Below are 19,546 nucleotides of genomic sequence, written 5' to 3' on the forward strand. Positions count from 1 at the left end.
CAAGCCAGAGCCAGACCGAGCCTCTAAGCAGCAACTGCAGTGCATACTGCAAGCAGCTCTTCTAAAAACCCTGCCTGTATCAGCCATACACACTCCCCACATAGTGAGTGAAGAGCTGCGAGTGCTTAAAAAAAAAACAAAAAAAAAAGTCAGTGGGGGAGGTAATTCTTCAAAGCTACAGCCCCAGGAAAGAATCACAAGAAACAGGGCAAGCAGGACACCTCCAGAGGTCACCTCATCCATTTCTCTATCACAGTGAAGGATCCAGGAGGATGTGTGCCTGGCCTGCTAGTTAAAATCTCCCCTAATGACTCCACGATGTGCTCTACAGATTCTCTGCTTTTAACAGCGAGCACAGCCCTGCCTGAAGCAGTTGAAGCCCGTTAGTTCCTGTCCTGTTCAAGGGGCCACCAAAACTAACATGGGCTGGGAGAGCCCGTGAGCTTTTCCAGCCTTGCTGTCTGCCCTAAAGCCTCTCCACGCTCTGTGCTGCGGAGTTGGCAGCACCTCAGAGCCGTGGTAATTTGGTAATTCTCCCAGGAATGGCCACGGGTATGTTACAGCTCTTCCCCTGGCAGCAGCGAGTGGCCGACTGTGAGCACGTTGCCTTTGGGCTTGAAAAAGATGGGTGTCATGGTCACACGTTGGGTTTTGTGGGCAAAATCCCGGAGGGAAACTACTGCTTTACACAAGCAGATATGGCATTTAGATTCATGTAGCACAGCTCATCCTAAAAGGGCTTTCCCTGTGAATTAATTGATGGGAGAGGGACACACGCCAAGCAGAACTTACCCAGCTGAGAGGAGGATCTCCCTGCACAGAAGCCAGCCCTACAGGCAGCGAGGAGCCTGTGCTGGTTATACATAGGAAGCATCATTAGTGCTTGAAGGAAGAAGGGTTGCTACACTTCCCATCAGTTCTCTTTGCCATCTGGTTGCAGGCTGCTTGCACAAGGCCTGGGGGTGGCACCACCCCATCCCTCTCCTCACTGGCCACAAGGGTAGATGCTACCTCCACACTACCCCTTCTGGATCAAGGCTGGGAGGGAATCCAGGGAATCCCATCCCTGCTCGGCTTTGTGCACCTGATTAAAAGCAGAAAGATCCCTCAGCATTTACAGACAACATCCAGAGACACCACGTTCGTGCTTCTCACAAAGCAGGTGGCTTATCCTAACTCTCTCCACCGTCCTCCTCCCCAGCCCCATGATAATACGCACAAATAAATCCCCAGAGGCAACCCATGGGCAGCCAGGGGCTTGAGCTGCTCCTTACTTTTGTGAGCACAGATGCCCTGATGGCCACAGGACCTAAATTAGGGATCTGTGGTAAGCAGCCTACGTGAGACCTCGTGCTGGTTTTGCTGGCATTTTGGGAACCAAAGTCTGTGTTGTTTTCCTGCCAGCTTTCCAGAGAAAGAAGCAGTGGTGCTTACAGCCTGTCTAAAAGCCACCTCCTCTGCTGGTGCTGGCTTTCTTGGCCCCAGGGGCCTGGTTTAAAAGCCTTTCAGCATCTGGGTTCATTGGCTTCACTCACCTCTAGGCAAAGCATGCATCAGGGGTGCATGAAATGGTGCCAGGATAGAAAAGTGCAACGCTCTGCATGGTTTTGGAACAGGTGTCCCAAATATCAGCTACCAGAGAATGAGACTCCAGACTCGATTAGTTTTAGTCATTTAGGTTTTGTACCTGTGCCAAAAATAAATAAATAAATAAAAGAGAAAAAAAAAAAGCCTCTGCCCCACTGATGGTGATGGAATTTCTACATTTCCAGCGTTTGCCTTGCTGCTTTTAGGATTTTGACCCCACGTATCCTCTCCTGCCAGCCAGCGTGACGCAGCAAGCAACATGCTCCCAAACCCCAACCTGTTTTTTGATTCTCCTTTTCAGTAAACTTTGGGAGGAGGAGGAAAGGCAAAAGGGCTTGGCTACAACCCACCCAGTGGTCAGAAGGACAGCCAGGCTGTCCTGGGGCACTCAAAAGCCCCATCACAAGGCTTTGAAGCAGCCTCCCAGGGCAATGTGGGCGGCAGAGCCCTGCAGCACCATCGGGGCTGGATCTGACTCTTTTCTGATCTTCCTAGAAAACACAAGGGGTGAAATGCTTTAGGGCAAGACATGTCAAAGCCAAGCCTTTTTCTGTGGAAAAGATCCATGAAGCTCCTTTTACCTGTTTGTATTACAGGATGCAACCACGACCGTGCCTGGCACTGCAGGTGTATTGGGAGCAGCTGGTTCCCAGCCTGGGGAAGCTGGGATAGAAGAGAAGTACCTAAAAGGAGGGAGAACTAGCTTTGTTTCACAGAGGAGGGAGGCAACACGGCCAGAAATTAAGCTTTGTGCACCTCCAGTGATAAAACCATGCATGTGTGAACCCCCTAAAGGCCTGGAGGCAAACCACCCTGGCCCTCCGCACTGCCACCCCGTGTGCCTCATGGCAGGGAGGAGGGAATCACTGATGCTGCTGTTCAGTATTGAGAGGGAATACACATTCCCTAGAAGACTCCAGAAACTTTAATTACAACATCCTTTTCCAAAAAAAAACAACCAAATATAAGTAGCTTGTATCAGACACAATAAAACCCTCTGAGCTGGAGGCATCACCAAGATAATGTGACCACCTCATTAGGAACACATCAGCAGGTAGCTTTCCAAGCAAGGATTTTTTCACAAACGTTTCAAGATGTATTCCCCAAGGCAGGGTTTGTTAAAAGCAGCTGATCTGGGGCCTGTGCATTTTGAAAGCTGAAGCAGGCCTGGCTTTCAGAAGATAACGGGACCTCCGCTCTGAAAAAAGAAGCGGTCCTTAAAGCATAACACCCCAAAACCACCCAGCAAAACCACCCAGCAATGAGGAGCACACGAGGAACTGAGATTTTGATGCTTTGAGGGAGCACCAGCTGCTGCGGGACCTACACCTAACCAGATGTATGACCGTGTGTCCCACTTACCTGCGGAGAAACCGGGCTCTTTCTCAGAGCTGAGCGATGAGTTTGCCTCTGAGTATTGGGTGTCTTCTTACAGGACTTGCTGTGGGAGCTTGGAGATAAGATTTTAAAGCAGAGATCTGCGAAACCAACAAAAAGGACGTGGCTGCTTGGAGATTGCCTCTCTATGGGCAACAGGCAGCAGAGGTGGCAGTGTGAGGGTGCTTTGTGAGGCTGCTTTAACAGGGCAACGAAGAGCAGCCCTGCAGAGCAAAGAGAGAAAGGAGATCGCAGGCAGGACACGGGTAGGTCAGCAGAGCCCTTACAAAGGCAGGCACATGATTTGTGTCTGAGGCAGGGGGGAAAAAAGGAGGTAAAAAGGACACAGATACCATGGCTGCACTGCTCCAGGACAGTGCGCCTTACAGCAGCGTTTGGAAGGGCACAGAGCGGGCAGAGGGGAATGGGCACACACAGGGATGCGTCAGGACTGTTCAAGGACTTAGCTCACGTTTGAGCCAGAGAAGACAAGAGTGGCACTGCAGCAACTGGATTTTCCTATTCACACAGATTTCTCCAGCTATCTTTCCACTTGCAGAGCTGTAACGGTGATGGATTTCACCTCCAGACGTTTAATTTGTGACCAAGGTTAGCCACGTTCTGTACTGTTTGTGTTTCTCTCCCAGTGCTGCTTGCCTTGGCAGCACAGGACATTTCTGTACCTTCACGTGCTTCCCAGCTTCCCGCAGCTTATTTATTCCTGAGGGACAAAACAGCGATGTATCCAGCATCTCGTGACTGCTTTCTGCACATTTTCCTCTGACTAATCTGAAGTTGAATCCAGCTGAAGACAAAATCACAGGTCTGACCCGGCATGCCGTGCTGCCCACCCCGCAGTTAGAGCTCCTGGTCTCCAACTGCAACTCGGAAGCGAAAAATAGCGACGAGTCCTCACCTGCACTGCAGGGTCCCCACACAGTCCGACCCCGGCTCCGGCTGCACCGTGCATCTCTGCTGTCACAGAACAGCCACGGAGTGGCAGACGAGGTATCCCGAGAGCACATCACAACAACCCCAGGCAGCTGACAGCCTCACAGCAACGTGGCTGCGGCACACATCTCCCTGCCCGCAGCCTGGGAGAGGAGACAGCAGCGTCCCAGCTTCTTGTGCTAAAAGGGATGGTTGGCAGCCCTGGGACAACAAAATACTGCAAAAACACTGGCCAGCCAGGCATCCTGTGCATAACTCTGTGAAGCCAACAAGAAACACCTGCACTGTAATGGAACAGGGATGAGTTCCCACAGGGAGACGAGTGTTGAGGGCAGCATCCCGCGAACCCCCACCTAGCTGAGATGCGCCAGCTGTGACCTCCAGAGAGCAAAAGACAAAAATGATCTCCAAGGAGGGCTCACAAGCAGCAATCAGCAATTCTCTGAAGGCTCGCTGCTCCCCACGGTACTGGGGGATGATTTCTGGCTGCCCTTGCTGCTGTCACCCTGGCCAGCAGTCCCCCTATGTCCCACCGCCCGCCTCCATCCTGCAGCTCCTGCTCCACACGAATCCACCGCCAGCTGCACGCTGCCACCCTGTTTGTGTTGCTAAAGCCACACGTCTGGCCCAAAAGGCACAGGCTGGCCGTGCTAATTGCAGGATTCAGCCTTATATAAAGCCCTGAGCAGAACCGGGCCTCTTTTCCCTATCACACCGAAGGGGAATTAGACACCTAAGCCCATAACCCAAATAGCCTGGCTCTTCACCTGGAGTCAGCGCAAAGAGCTGCCTTCAAATAAAAGCCACATTATCTTCTGGGAAATATCCATGCCATAATATGCATGAGCCAGAAATAGACACTTCAGGAGAAGAGAAACTGCCTCTGGAAACAGCCAGCTGCCTTCAGTCCCCTGCTCCAGCTCTCCTGTAGCTCTCTCTCCATTTGGACTTCCCTGCTCAGCTGTCCCACAGTGATAAAAGCACGCTAGGATGTGCATCTGACCAAACACACTTTGTTAGTTTATATTCCTTAAATCACTTGACTCTAAACATTAGGAGAGCTGCAGGACGTGTTACCTAGCTCACGTTTCAGCACTTGTCTCTCAATGGGGATTTAATAGATGCCTGAACTTCCCATTTCAAGTCACATAAACAGAATGAGAGGATGCAGGCTGCTCGTTTTGACACAGCAACCAGAAAAACGCCAGCGAAGAGCCAGATTGCAAATGTCAAAACAAGCGATTGGCTTTGAAATATGGGGAGAAGATCCTTCTAATGATCCTAGCAGCTTAAACGCTTATGCAATGCGAAAAACAAGGCACCAAAAGCACCCTCCAACTGTCCTTCATTTAGCGGGATGATGGCAGATGTGCTGTGCCTACAAAATGTCTCCTCGTTCCAGTCAGGTGAGAAAGCAGCTTGCTTACAAAAGGTACCATGGTCTGTAGTGGTAGGGAGCTTGTGAGGATTTTGTTTAAGTATCTACCTCTGCTACAGAAGCCCTCGTGACCTTGTCTTAACACATTCACCTCTCTGCAACTTCCTCGTCGGCTCGAGCTGGATGCTCTAGGGAAGGACCTGTACCTAAAATTCAAGAGTACGAACAGTGTTACAGCACAACACACTTCACAGCTCAGAAACAACCTCTCAGATGCTACTACAATAGAAGGAAAAGCAAATATTTGCTGTAATCCTTCGGTACCATGGGATTTAAGCTTGTCAGATGCTGGCGCAAAAGCAGGTCAAAAAAACTGGAAACCCCACAGGCCACTGAGCTGATAGCTGATCTGCTGTCCCCGTGGGAAGCCACTGAGTCAGCGCTCCCAAAATGCATTCAGACCGAGGGATGGCAACTGAAAACGTCGCTGCTGGCAGTGATGGCCCCAAGCTGGGCTTTAGGATGGGTTCAGGAGGTGGGGATGAGGTCAGAGAGCAAACTGGGAGGCTGACAGCTGGGGAAGGCACCCAGCTCCTGCCGAGGGGTCACGCCGTGCTGCAGCCCCAGCAGCAGGCTGAGAAACCAAGAAAAAGCAGCCCGGCCCCACTCAGTCACGTACTGCAAAAGAGGTTCAAGGACAGGACTTTGCTGGGGACAATTCCAGCACATTCTTCATTGCTTCTCGTCAGCCCAGCGGCTCCTCGAATGATGAACTGGTCTGGGCTCATATGGCGCTGCAGAAATTATTATTTTCCAGAATGATTTGAACTGAAGGGAAAAGTTATTTATGCTTCTTTTTATACATCTTTACATAATTTATTCACTTTTCACCCAAACAGTTCACGGCTTCTTAAAATGGGGCTTCAGAGTGTATTTATTTCATTGATTAATTAGAGAGTAAATTAGTCTTTACTTACTTTTTGCTTAATGACCTACCAAAGGCCTCCGAATTTGGCTTAATAACAGTGCTGCAAGATACTTGAAGTGATGAATTATGGCATAATAATTAACATCCTTGCAGTTGTCAGGCACAACGCCCAGCGAGGTACAAAGCCTCTGCGTACCCAGGATATAAATGATTCCAGGAGCCCACGCTTTGATGTGTTTATGGCCGTGATACCATAGCTAATATTTGACATACCAGTAAAATATCTTAAAACCTTTCTTTCAGTTAAAGAAACGATGGACATATTCAGGCTATAGAACATCAGCAAGAGATTTAGAGTAAACTTTTCAGGAAACAAGCCCCCACCTGGACATTTTTGCCTCCAGAACCTGTTACAAATACCAAGTCAAATTCTGCTTGCAGAACAATCCTCTTGGCATAAACCAGAGAGCTGTTATCAGCTCTACAGTTCGCTAATTGGAGTTTACCCCAGCCTGACCTAAGCCAGAGCAATTTTTAGCTATTAAATGGCCGCTTTAGTTTATGTGATGCTGCCCTGGCTCTGCTGAGTGCCCACTGGTCTTGCACGGGTCCATGTCCATTCCCTGCACGCCCAGCCCAAGCAGCACACTGCACAGAGTTTCATCTCTTCCAGCTTTCACCCAAACAGCTTGTAGCAGCGTGGAAAACTCAGTTTTCAAAAACCAAGAGTAATTCAATCGGGAAAGAGGAAAACAAATAGCACGCTTGGATGAAGCCACCTGAAAACGCAACCTGGAATCTAATTCTCTCCACATGCCATGAAATAACTGTGAGAGGTGAAGGAAAGAAAGCCACTGACCTCCCGAGCACTACTAAATGCCTGGGCAGAAGATTCAGGTAGATCCCAACACTCCAGCACTCAGATACGGCTGATATCAAACTGAAAGGGTTGCGAGGTTTTGGAACAGGCTGCCCAGGGAAGTGGCCTCACCATCCCTAGAGGTCTTCAAGAAATGTGTGGATGTAGAACTTAGGGAATGGTTTAGTGGTGGACTTGGCAGTGCTGGGTTAAAGGTTGGGCCAGGTGATCTTAGAGGTCTTCTCCAACCTAAATGATTCTGTGATTCTATGAAATTTCAGTGGGACTAGAAAGTTCTCAACTTGCACAGCAAAGATTCACCTGGCTGTTTCTATTCTTTTGCTAAACAATGCAGATAAAGCCAACAATGGCCCAAGTTTCAACTAAATTGATAAAAAATTGATAAAAACACCACAAAAACATCAGTGCAGCCTAAGTTATCTGCATATAGCCAGAAATATCAGAGCAGGAACTCCAACAAAGCCCTGCAGTTCTGGGCACCTTTCGCTCAGAAGCCAACACGAACATCAAGCCCATTTTAAAATCTGCCCTTGGACACCAGAAGAAAGTGCCTCTCTTCAAAAAGGAGCTGCTTACAAAAATCATCTCATCTCACCTGGCTGCAAAGTAACTGTGTACGTGCAGTTGACAGAGCTGCTGCATTGGAAGTCGTACACCTCAGAACCTGCTCTGAGGATGAGTCAAGTGCCAAGGGGTTCTTTGTAGGGCTGTGCCACACGTCCTGGGTCTTCTGTTCACCTTTCATTGATTTTCTCTGCGGAAAAGGACCTGGAAAAGTGTGTGCACACACGGGGTGGGGAAAGGAATCTAGAGCAAATGCTACAGCATGGAGATATTGAAACCCATCTGCTTTACTAAAAGCAGCAAGAAACGAGGAAGGCAGCAACACACTTCCGAGGAACTGCGTCTGTTGGAGTGTTAAGATACCAGGCAAGCCTTCAAGCCAAAGCTAAAAGAAGTGAAGGCTCAAGCGGTGACTTTAAACCCTGTTTTGCTGACCAGGTCAGTCTAGCTGCTTCGGTACCTGGTTAAATCACTTTTTTTCCACTGACATTGGTGTCACTGCTCACCTTGACTCCATGGTGCAGCCCCGTTCCCATCAGCGAGGGTGCAGCTAGCAGTTCATGCACCTGCTTCCCCCTTTGCCTGATGAAAGTTTTAAGTGCAAGAGCGCAATTTCTAAGAAAACAATTAAAATGGAAGCTTTGCAGCAGCTCAAGCTACCAGGGAAGTTGCCAGCCCTCATGACACACGAGTACGAGTGAGCTCGCTGGCTGCCAGGCTGTCTAGCCAACGTGGGAACAACTGCTCAGTTCTTGCTTCGCTTCCAAAAACGACTACTTTGGCATCAGCAGGAGTCACAAACGTTCAAGGGCAGAGCACAAACGCGCTGCACAGACTCCTCCACGTACCTGATGCCACTTCAATTTAGCTAGTAGTGAATTTCTACACACCAGATAGCAAGTGGCGCTTCCAAGAAAAGGAACAAGTTTGGTAAAACGCAGCCTTTTGAGCGCTCAACCCTGAGCTTAACTAGGCCCTCTGCTTCCTTAGAGGAAGTCTCGGGAACGAAAAGGATGTTTCAGCAGGGATGATCCAGTTTTGGTAGCACTTGCCTCATTGAGCACACTTAAGCAGAACATTTAATCAATCCATTTAACATGAAGTGACAGTTTGCCTGCACACGCAGAATTGAAAGCACTTTATTTTTAGGCTCAAGTGGTAGAATTTCAAACTGACAACGGGAAACATCACAGTGATTTAATGACCCCATGATTTTGGCCAACCCAGCAGTTTGCTGACACTCTGTTTGTAAAAGCAGAGCAGATGCTCCTCGGCTTTCTTGTAATGACTTTGAAAAGCAGAGGTTTTAAACGTGTAATGTGACAGATATGAGGTCCAGAAACAGATATGGAAAACAACAACAACAAAACACCGTAAGACACTTTTGCAAACCTCACCAAAATGACTGCGAATGTCGTCAGGATGTGACTGAAAATGTTAAATACAAAGGACATGTTTTACTTAGGAAGGAAGGAGATCCAGGAGGATACAAGGAGGCACAAGCAGAGATGCCACAAAAATTCGCTAAAGGGCAAGTGAGAAACTGTGCAACTTGGCATGAAAGTGTGCACAGAAAGAAGGAAATGGGAAAGGAGGAGAAACTCTGAGAAGATAAGAGCAGGAGCTCTGGAGTTAGTGTATTTGAACAGAAAAACCTGCAGTGATTTTGCCTGTACAGACCCGAGGCAGAACATCTTGGAGCCAGCAAGGTAAGAGTTATCCAGGACCAGTTACAGACCCTGTGTGCTCTTCCAAGCTCTCCAGCACAGCAAAGAGCAATCAAGAAATCTTGGGAAGCCTCAAGACACTCGATAACCCTTAAGGACCCTTTTCAACGTGAGATATTCTATAATTCTGTGACACCAACCTACTCTGCCCTCCATTTGGTGTAATAAAACCAGTCCAGGTTAACCCCGCAGGCAGTTTTTGTACACCCCAAAGGTGACACTGCCAGAGAGGTCTTTCAGGAAGAGGAGTTCCTACAGCCACACACTGCCCTATACGGACTTCACAACAGTCCTGAAGCCTCCATTCCTACAAAAATGTAAAGAAAGCTAAATTTTTAAGCATCCCTCCTCCACAAGTGCAGTAAGTTTAAAGAACGGGTTTCCTGGCCCCTGGTGCCCTCTAGAAAGTGCCAGCAATTTGGTGATCCAGCCTCCTTGAAGAGCCCAGCCTTTTGAAACATCCTCCTTATGGTCACCTCATCTCAAAAGTACCACGTAAGATATCCATATCACACCCCATTTTCTCCAAGAGCTCATGCAGAGGAGTTTGCTCTCTACTTGTACTCCGAGGCTCCCCTGGTTCAGGTGTCCCCAGAGATCTCTGCGGACCTGCCAGCACAGAGGGGAAATCCCCTGGCAGGGCAGGAAGCTGCGTGGCACCGAGCAGCGGCCCTCTTCTGCCAGGATACGGGCACGGGAGCTTTGCTTTTCCTAATGAGGTCTCAGAGGAGATGAGCTGCGACTGTCTATTGGGAAACACAAGAGATGAGTTTGCAGGTAGGTAGCAGACCAGCCAAAACGCCACAGTTTGAAAGCTTTTGAGAGCTCCAAGACCTGAAATACCTTCAGAATAAATTGCTGGGAGTCTTTGAAGGGACTCATTTTGGCAGGAAACTTCGTAAGAAAGGGTAAACTGCAGAACTAAAGGTATGGCCCAAAGAACAGAGTGGTGGCTCAGGTACCTCATGGCTTTGTCAGATGCACTGCACCAAGTTCTTGGGGACTCCTGGGACTGCAGAGATCCCGTGAACCTCCTAGCAACAGCTGTGGCTCAGGTGTATGTGGGGTGCCACATGGAAATAATCACCAAACACAGGCACTGATAGCTAAAACCCCGAGCCAAAGCTGCAAAACCCCTCCGTGCTGCTGCACAACAAACGACAGGACTCGTTTTTCAAGAAAAAAAATGCTGCTGGGCTGAAAGCAGACTTATCTCCCGCGACTCACGGTAAAAACTGGTGTAAGGTAGGCTGCTAACAACAGCGCTCAAAGCCTTCCTTGCAGACACGCTGTCGTATAATGGAATTTCTCAAACCTAAGATAGGAAAAGCAGGCAGCCTCCTTTGCATGAAGATTAGCGAGAAGGATGGCTTAATCTTTCTTTTGGGCTGCTTAAATCCGCACTTCTCTTCACAAATCCAGCAGGCAAAGTTAAATGCAGGTGAGGTCGCTGTCAGCACAGGCAGGAAACAAGTGAATAAAAAGCCACAAACCCTTGGAAATACCTCCATTAATTATAAATCATTGAAAAGCATTCAGACAGTTTAGGTACTACAGATTGTGGCTGGTGCAAAGGGACAGCAGAGTGCCTTTTCCCCTGGTGGCCACGGGAATCTGAGTTTTACTTTGAAAATTTACAGAAAGCAGCAAGCCTGGGGCTCTTGGCCATGACCAGCCAGAGTCACTACGAGCTTTAAAAGCCCCTCTGATTTCCCAGCTTAACCAGTGGGCGTGGATGGTGGCAAACTCATGCAGCAGCTCCAGTCCTTGAGGATGAAACCCCATCATCAAACCAGGATCGAGAAAGATCCCGGTCCTTTAGAGGCACTGGGAATAAAAGGAGACAGACTTCGGAGAACTTGGTTATGAACCAGACTACCAACCCACAGCCACTCCCCATCTAAAATGGGTGCAGCAAATGGAAAGGAGACAATTTGCCTAAGATTAACAGAAAGCTTAGGAATATCCCCAAGGGCACATACGGTGCTTGTGAAACAGCAGGGAGCTGAAACCAAGCCTCACGGCTCCATTTCCAGCCTTGACCCCAAAATCACCCTTCCTCTCCTCTGCGAAGGCCCATCTGACCAGCCCCAAGATCGTTTGCAAGCTCTAAATAGAAAGAGCATGAAGAATGGAAAATAACTTTCAACGCTGACAATATTGTCCCTATTTAGCTAACAAGTATCGATTTTTTTCCTCAGCCACTTGATGAAAAGCAGATGAAAGCAGCACAGATTTGGTTCTTTTGTTTAATTCCCTGAGTCCAATCAGCGTTACTGATGCTATCACCAGGCTCTGAGGACTGATTACCCATGTGCTATTTAAAGTCGGAGAGGTGCTTACATCTCATTTTGCTTGGGACCAATGGGAATCACAGGATAGGCAGCAAATTCTTATTTTTTTTTTTTTTGCTGTTGTTGATAAAGCTCCCCTATGTGAAGGGACAGATCTCTGTAAAAACAAGCTGTTCTCAGAGCAACAGAACAGATGATGCCTTGTTTTCCTACAGATTTTTCCCTCTTTAACAGGAGCGTAGAAACCCTGCTTCTGCCACAATTTCATCTCTCCACGAAATTTTGGAAAGAACTTAACTTCCATGAATCACCTTACAATCTCTTTTCCAATCATTTCCAGCTGCAGGAGCTCGAGAAGTCACAAGCTTTTCCACCTGTGACTGAAAAAAAGGAAGCAGTGGGAAACAGTTAGTCTATATAGCATTTATTCCATCTCTTTAGGTTGTTCTTTCCTTTCTTAATTCAGATGCAACAAGCACTCGGGCATTTGCCTGCAGTCTCACCGGTTGTCCATAGCTGGTATGAGAAGAGCTGTCTTGACCAAGATGACAAATGAAGCCCGGAATTTATCGACTGCCAATGTTTTTGCCAGTTTTGCATTAAGCAAAAAGCCCTGGGTACTGCAGGCAGTGAGGACATAGGGTGCTCCTCCAAGCCTCGCAGCTGTACAGCTGAAGGCAGGAGCAAACTTTGGGCATTTTTACAATTTGGGAATTTTTACAAAATGCCTGTGTGTTTCCACTAAGTGGAAAACCTCTGTAAGAAATAATTCAAGAGAAATCCTTGAAATCCTTGGCTGGCAAGCGCCAGCAGGGACCCACTGAGCATTTTCAGCTGGACCACCTCAAAGGCAGGCAGGCAGCAATATGGGGTCCAACTACTTGAAACACGTGCTGCTCTCACCTGGTCCAATATCTCTGTGCACCCCACAGACACTGCGAAACCCCTAGCAGCAGGAGACAGCTCTGAGCACATGCACTGAACTCCCTCCTGGCTGTCACACTTGCGAGTTCATCCTCTAAGGCAGCAGGCTTGATTCCCCAGTGCTTTGTATATGCCCACACTCCCACAAACTAGTGTTTAACTTTCCCCTCAGATCAGCTCCTCCAGAGCACTTTCACCCCGTGGACAAGTGAGTTTTGCGAGCCACAGGCCACAGTCCGACCCAAAGGCTCAGACAACCAGTCCTCAGGGCAGCAGCCCCCTCAGGACATCCAAAACCCACATCTGAAGCCCAGACCGAAACTGATTTGTTCCCGGCTGCGGCTGACAGTGCAGCAAGCTCCCCGTCTACAAACGATAAATTATACATGAACCACGCTACCTGCTGTGAGCATCTGAGTGCTGTTGCAACTTGCTCTACCACAGTCGTTTTGGGTTGCTTAGCTCACTGAGATCTCAGCTTGCCGCAGTGGTGACCGCAATGGGACACAGTCAAGGGACAGTCGGGACGAGCCGTGGCCCCCCAGGGGTCTGCTTTCCACAGCGAGCCCGGCCAGGCTGCAGGGGTCTGCCTCACACGCTGGGCACAGTCTGACAAGGTGCTAGTTTGGGCATAAAAGCTACTTTAAAGCGTTTCATAAAGTCCTAGAATCATTAGTTTGGAAAAGCCCTCCAGGATCATCTGGTCCAACCACCCCCTACCACCAATGTCACCCCTAACCCACGTCCCTAAGCACCAGGCCCAACCTTCCCTTGAACACCCCCAGGGACGGGGACTCCCCCACCTCCCTGGGCAACCCGTCCCAACGCCTGCCTGCTCTCTGAGCAGAAATGTCTCCTCATTTCCCACCTCAACCTCCCCTGGCACAACTCGAGGCCATTCCCTGGTCCCATCACCGGTTACCTGTGAGCAGAGGCCGACCCCCAGCTCCCCACCCCTTCCAGGTACCTGCAGAGAGCACCGAGCTCTGCCCTGAGCCTCCTCTTCCCCAGCCCAAACCCCCCCAAGCTCCCCCACCCTCTCCTCACAGGACTTGAGCCCCAGGCCCTTCCCCAGCTCCACAGCCCTTCTCTGGACACGCTCCAGGGCCTCCATGTCCTTCTGGTACTGCAGGGCCCAAAACTGCCAGCAACCCCTTGGCCACAGGCAATCTTGAGCGTGTCACTCATTGCAATACCACGCAGCAGTTTTCCTGCCTGTTGGAAGTTTTCCTGGTCTGCACCAGGATGAAGAGAAGACCGGTCCCCACGAAACAAACAAAAAAGAAAGCAAAGGGTCAGTCACTATGAGGCCACAGGATCTGCTGAGTGGCCTCTTACTCTGTGTATAAGGAATTAAAAGCCAGCAACCGGCCCTTCTTCAGGGAAGATAATTCTCAAGGCTGTTAGGATGGCACAGAAATCCTTGGAAGGAAGATGCCATCGTTTGGAAGGAGGGATGCCACTGCCAAAGCTGACAGGGTCAGGCTAATCACAAGTATTAAAGCGAGTGACAAGCCCTGTGAGAGAAACATTATGTGCCTGTATTTCCCTTAAGTCACTGTCTCTTCACTACACGTGTATACAACCCACAAAAAAATAATAGTAATAAAAAAAAAGCTAGTGAAGCACACAAAACTAATAAGGAAATAAAGAAACAATTGACAGAATAAAGCAAAATTTGTGAGGAAAAACAAACAAACAAAAAACAATGCAAACAAACAAAAACCACAAACGTTTTCCTAACAGAAAACCTCGTTTTCTATGGTTTTGTCTCCTTCAGTTGCTTGGCTTGGTTATCCAAGAAGATGAAGCATTGACTGAAGCATTTCTTTGTCTTACAAAGTGGGCAAGGACAATCTGGTTGTTGTTCCTCTGATGTCTAACAAGGGCTGAGCTCATGCTCTAGGTTTTACAACAGCCAAGTGTCAAGGATTTCTGTCTTTATCAGGTCTGCTGCATGCACAGAACTAGCAAAAAGACAGTTTTGTTGAATTTCCATCCAAATTCAACTGGACCGATCCAAGACATTCAAGATTCAGGAGATGAGACGAGCGATACGCACACACAATGGCAGCAAAATCCTATTTTAAGAAAATGTGGTTGAAAGAAGTATTGCAACTAGTTGGAAATCCTACAGCCAGTGACAGAGAGAACAGGATCCCAAAGACATTCAGTAGGAAAGGGTTTCCTAAAGGCCCAAACAGCATCTGCTGACAACAAAATGAGCTTCTCCCAGGAGCTGGGAGAAGATACAGCCAGGAGCTGGCCCAGGCTGCCCAAAGGGATGCCCTGTGCCAAGTGGCACCGTGCTCAGCAATAACAACTGGGGGATAAAAGGGGGAATGTGGGAACTGTCCTGATCTCACCCCATCAGTTCTCGCACTTTTCCTTCTCCAACTTTCTCCCCATTATACCTGGGGACAGCGAGTCCGGGGTTAAACCACACCAGGAGAGGCAGGGTCTTGCACTACCTGAATTGATGCACATTCTTTAAATCTGACACTCGGGAACTACCAGCTACTAATGTCCAAGTACATTTTGTAAAAGTCCCTGTAACCAGGAGGAGTTTCTCCAGCAAACCACAAATATCTCTAGGTAAAGCGGCTCACAGCAAAGAACAAATCTGGCTGAAGACATTTCTGCCTTTCAGACTGTTGGTCTTCCTTAGCGACTAATTAGTTTGTTAAAGGCTTAGTGATTTTGTTCTTTTTTTTTTAAATTGCATGCAAAGACTTTTCTGGCTTTATCACGTTCATAAGATGTTTGTGCAGGCCAGCAGAGCATATGCCCCGTTCCCTAAATTAATAGGTTGCATGCTTTCTTTCGGAGGACAACAAATTGAATTAAGATGTCTGGGGAGCTGCATTCTCCCGAGAATTCTCACTGGGGATTGAATTTGAAAAACTGATCTTTTGCAAGCAGCTCTGTGCTTTTGTATGAACTCGAGGAGAGAAGCTACTTTCTGGAGACAAATTCATCTGTAGATAGTCACAGGCTGATTTAATTCTGAAAAACAAGAGTGTTTGTTTTTTTTAAATGAAGAAAAGTCTGCTTCAAACACTTGGTAGCAAAGTCCCCTTAGACTTTGGGTATATCAGGTAGCTTAGATGATGTCTACTGCAGGGTACAATCTCCAGGACATCTCATTACTGCTGTTGGCTTCCATCGGTAGGAAAGTTATTACCAAGCAAATATCTGCCATAAGAACCTGGGAGATCCTCCACTATTAAAACGACAAGCAGAGCACTGTGACAGGTACTTAAATTCTTTAAATTGTCTTTAAATTAATTTCTTTAATTCTCTTTAAATTCTCCTCCCACTGGAGGAGAGATGAGGACCCCTGGCAGCCACCCAAGCTTCCTCGGCCGCCTGAAGCTGGCCAAGCGTGCAGGAGCACTTCTACCAGCCACCAGGGCCCAGAGCCAGCTTGCTCTCAAAAAACAATTTTAATCAGATACCAAGTCACAGAAAAAAAACCTTGCATAGCCTCAAACCCAGCACCCCTAGCGTATCTCCCACAGACCGAGCACTTGCTCGCCCCGGAGAAAGGAATCGCAGTATCCTTGCCGGGACACGAGTTGTCACCGTGCTTTTATGAGTCCTTCCACACTCGTAACTGAGCAACAGCATAAATACAACAAAACCCAAGTCCCATCTCACCACCTCAGCAAGGGTCAGGTTTCTGGAAGTGCAGAAACCTCTCAGCAGCCCTTCTAACCATGATGGGCAGCGTGGCCTCGGCTGGGTGAGCGGGAAGTCTGGCAGAGTCCAAGCAAGCAAGGAGTCCTTTTGGAAGCACCCATGGCTGCTAAGAAGAGCCAAATATTTGGTTCACAAACTGCACACAAGGGAGAGGAGGAAGACCTCCAGCATTACACGGCTGTGGTCCTACAACCTGCAGGAGCACACCCTAGATGCTGCCTTTGTAAGGGAGCCGCCTGTGCTCCACTAATCCAGCACTGGCCTGTTTAGCAGCTGGCAGTAAAAAGAAAGTGCCAAGTCATCTACTTCCACATTTAGGGATGATGAAAAGCACTTGAAAATCCTCGGCACTTGTGCAATGATTATAACAAGCACAAGTACTTGCTTTGGGGAAGAATAATGTATTCGGGCTCGCAGAACCACATCAAAGTGGAAGCTTTCAGACACTTCAAGGAGGAGCACGCGAAGACATTTATAGAGACTGAAATAATTGTCGCCGCGGTCACGAGCCCCTCTTAGGCAAGGATCACAGGAAGGAGAAGCAGATGAGAGAAGCACAGTGGACACATAGCTGAGACAATAAGCTAAGTTTCTATTACCTGGAGATAGTGCAAGCAGTGCCACTCGGTTTGTGTGGGTCTTCTACCTGAGGATGAGCTGCAGCTGCTCAATAAAAAAAGTCTTGCGGTGGGGTCAGTGCTCCACAGCTCTCTGTGTCCTGTAAAGGGCTCCAAGCTGGTCAGCAATTCCCATACAACTAACCACAGCCTTGTCTAGGGTCTCCCTGTGAATCCCCATTCCTCACCTCCGTTTTGCTAGGCACCAGCTGGCAACATCTGTGTGTGCCCACTGGAGTGATGCCTCCTCCCCATCACCTCATGGATGAAACGTGTGGCTGAGATGAAATCCCATCTGCAATCTGCCACTGTCTCTAAGCCCCGACCAGCCCTTTGCAAGGGAAATGCAATGGAAATCAACAAAAAAAAATTCAAAAAGACTCGGGTAAAGCCTCTGCTGGCTAAGCCACATTTGGGAAATTGGGCTACCTCCTCATTGTTTAATTAGGAAACAAACTAGGAACTGCGTTTAATCAGCTCGGCTTCACCATCAACAGCTGATCAGAAGTCTCACGTGAAGTAACACACAACTTGTCGCAGATGCAAGGTGGAATTATGAGCACAAATACTTTTAGTTGTGGCAGAACCTAGGAAATAGGAGGATATGGCCTCACTTAGAAGAAGGTGAAAGAAAAAGCCTGGTGCAACGAGGCTTCCCCTCTCTGCTTACCAACTGATTACTCACGGAATTTGTAGGACCTTAATACGAACCATTAATCATTATTCCTATAAGGATAATTTGGACCTAATTAATAACCTAACAATCTAATAACAAGATCTGTATCTACCTTGCTTCAAATACAGCACATCTGCATAGACTTGCAAATACTGAGCACATTTGCACAGACAAAGAAGCTCAGCCCTCCCCCGGCCCCTTTACCAGATACTCAAGCTTTTTGTTTGTTTTACTTTTGTTTTTACGCAAGGTTTCTTTCCTTTTTGCCCTAAAATTTAAGCCACAGAGAGGAGGAGATGCTGATGGTGCTGTCCCAGGCTGAGAGCAGCAGAGATGTTCCTCTCGATGGGCAACATCAGCAAATGCCAGGAAAAGCATCCGATGATCCTACAGACTCCTGGGGCTCTTTGGAGTTTGGGACTGCTCCCCCATGCCTCACGCTTGTGGAGCCAGCCAGACGTCTGGGACCAGCTAAGTAAAGGAGATTTTAAAATGCAAAGAGGGTGATTTATGGGGATGAAACTACAGGAGGGCTTCCAAGCAGCAAGGCTGCAACTGCCCAGCGAGGAACACTACACGACAAGGATTTCAGAGCTGACACAGAAAAAAAATAGGGGAAAAAAGAAAGAAGAAACAAACTTCTTCCCAGTTAGCACATCGGCATGCCCCAGTCCTGTAGCAGCAGCTCCTCGATGAGGCACTTGAGCAATAAATCCAGAGCACGCGATCCCCTGGGCAGCGAGGCTGTAAAAGCACCGATCATTAGTGGCAAAGCAAACGCACGTCGGCTGCAACTCAATCCAGGCTGCGTGGCATCTAAGTAAAAGGAGGTCATCTTTATTTCCAGCTCTAAGTGGCTTTTTTATTATTAGTTTTGCTCTTTATTAGCAGCGTGGGACAAAAGGGAAACAAACTCCTGTTTTGCTCCAAAGGGGTGAGGCCGAGCGACTGCCACTGGGCTGAGAGCCACGGGAGGGGACTTCTGCCTTTCCCCCTAGGTCTGGGAGGGGAGCTAATTGATTTAACGGGGCACGGTGCAGGTCCTCAGCCATCCTCAGACCCTGCAAAGTGCCGCTCGTCCTCCTGCTGCCCTGTCCTGTGCAGCCACCGTGGAGCTTGGGACGATTTGCAGGGAGAGAGAGGAGCCACATCCCCAACGCCAACAGTACAACAAAACAGGGTCAAACCCTAATCGTAGGGAAAACCTACCCAGGAAAACACCTTCCAGCCCCATCTCCTAAAAGCCCCCAACAGTACAGAGCCTTTACAAAGCATTTAGAAGGGCAAACACCCCGAGGGGCTGAGGTGAAGAACCAGAAAGCCCTTCACAGGTAATTTTTTTTACTAAGGTAGGAGCAGCCTGAGCCACGACTTGGAATGAAAGAGCTAACTCAGCTTCCACTGGAGCTCCAGGACTGCAACGCCAGCATAAATTTTAATAAAACAGCAACACAAACAGAGTCTTGTTACCCCCTGAAATGTTTCTGTAGATCGGATGAGGCTCTCAGGCCTTTAAATAAGTCTGCTCAAGCACCACGACGGCATCTTCTGCTCGAGCAAGGAGTTATTCTGGCAACACAACAGTGATTCAGGGATTTGCCTTTTGCTACGCAGAGCCATAACGCCACTCCAGACACCAACAAATTGATTTGTCAGGTCTCCTACTGCTATTTTTTTTGGCCTGATAGTCTATGCCGTCCTCACCAAACAACCCACGAAGTCAAAGAGCATGAATGTTTGTTTATTATTAAACCGGGATCACCGTGAGACACCAAAGACAGCTGGAATATGTGGAGTTCCTCGCGCTGTGCCGATGCACCATGATGCAAACCAACCTCCTAACCAGCAGGGAAGGCAGGGAGAAACATCACTCCTTCGAGGCAGGAATTATCGGGGGGGTTTCTCGCAGGCTGCTTTGATGAATCCAACCCCAGTCGCTTC

The 19,546-nt window shown here is 48.4% G+C and overlaps 1 protein-coding gene across 2 annotated transcripts in view; it reads right to left on the minus strand.

Annotated features, from left to right (window-relative positions):
- SLC35F4 (solute carrier family 35 member F4) overlaps positions 1-19,546 on the minus strand; it is a 102,009-nt gene that overhangs the window by 53,364 nt on the left and 29,099 nt on the right. The gene's annotated exons all lie outside the window — the stretch shown is intronic.

This window comes from Aythya fuligula, chromosome 5, assembly GCF_009819795.1.
Source record: "Aythya fuligula isolate bAytFul2 chromosome 5, bAytFul2.pri, whole genome shotgun sequence".
Taxonomy (NCBI): Eukaryota; Metazoa; Chordata; class Aves; order Anseriformes; family Anatidae; genus Aythya; species Aythya fuligula.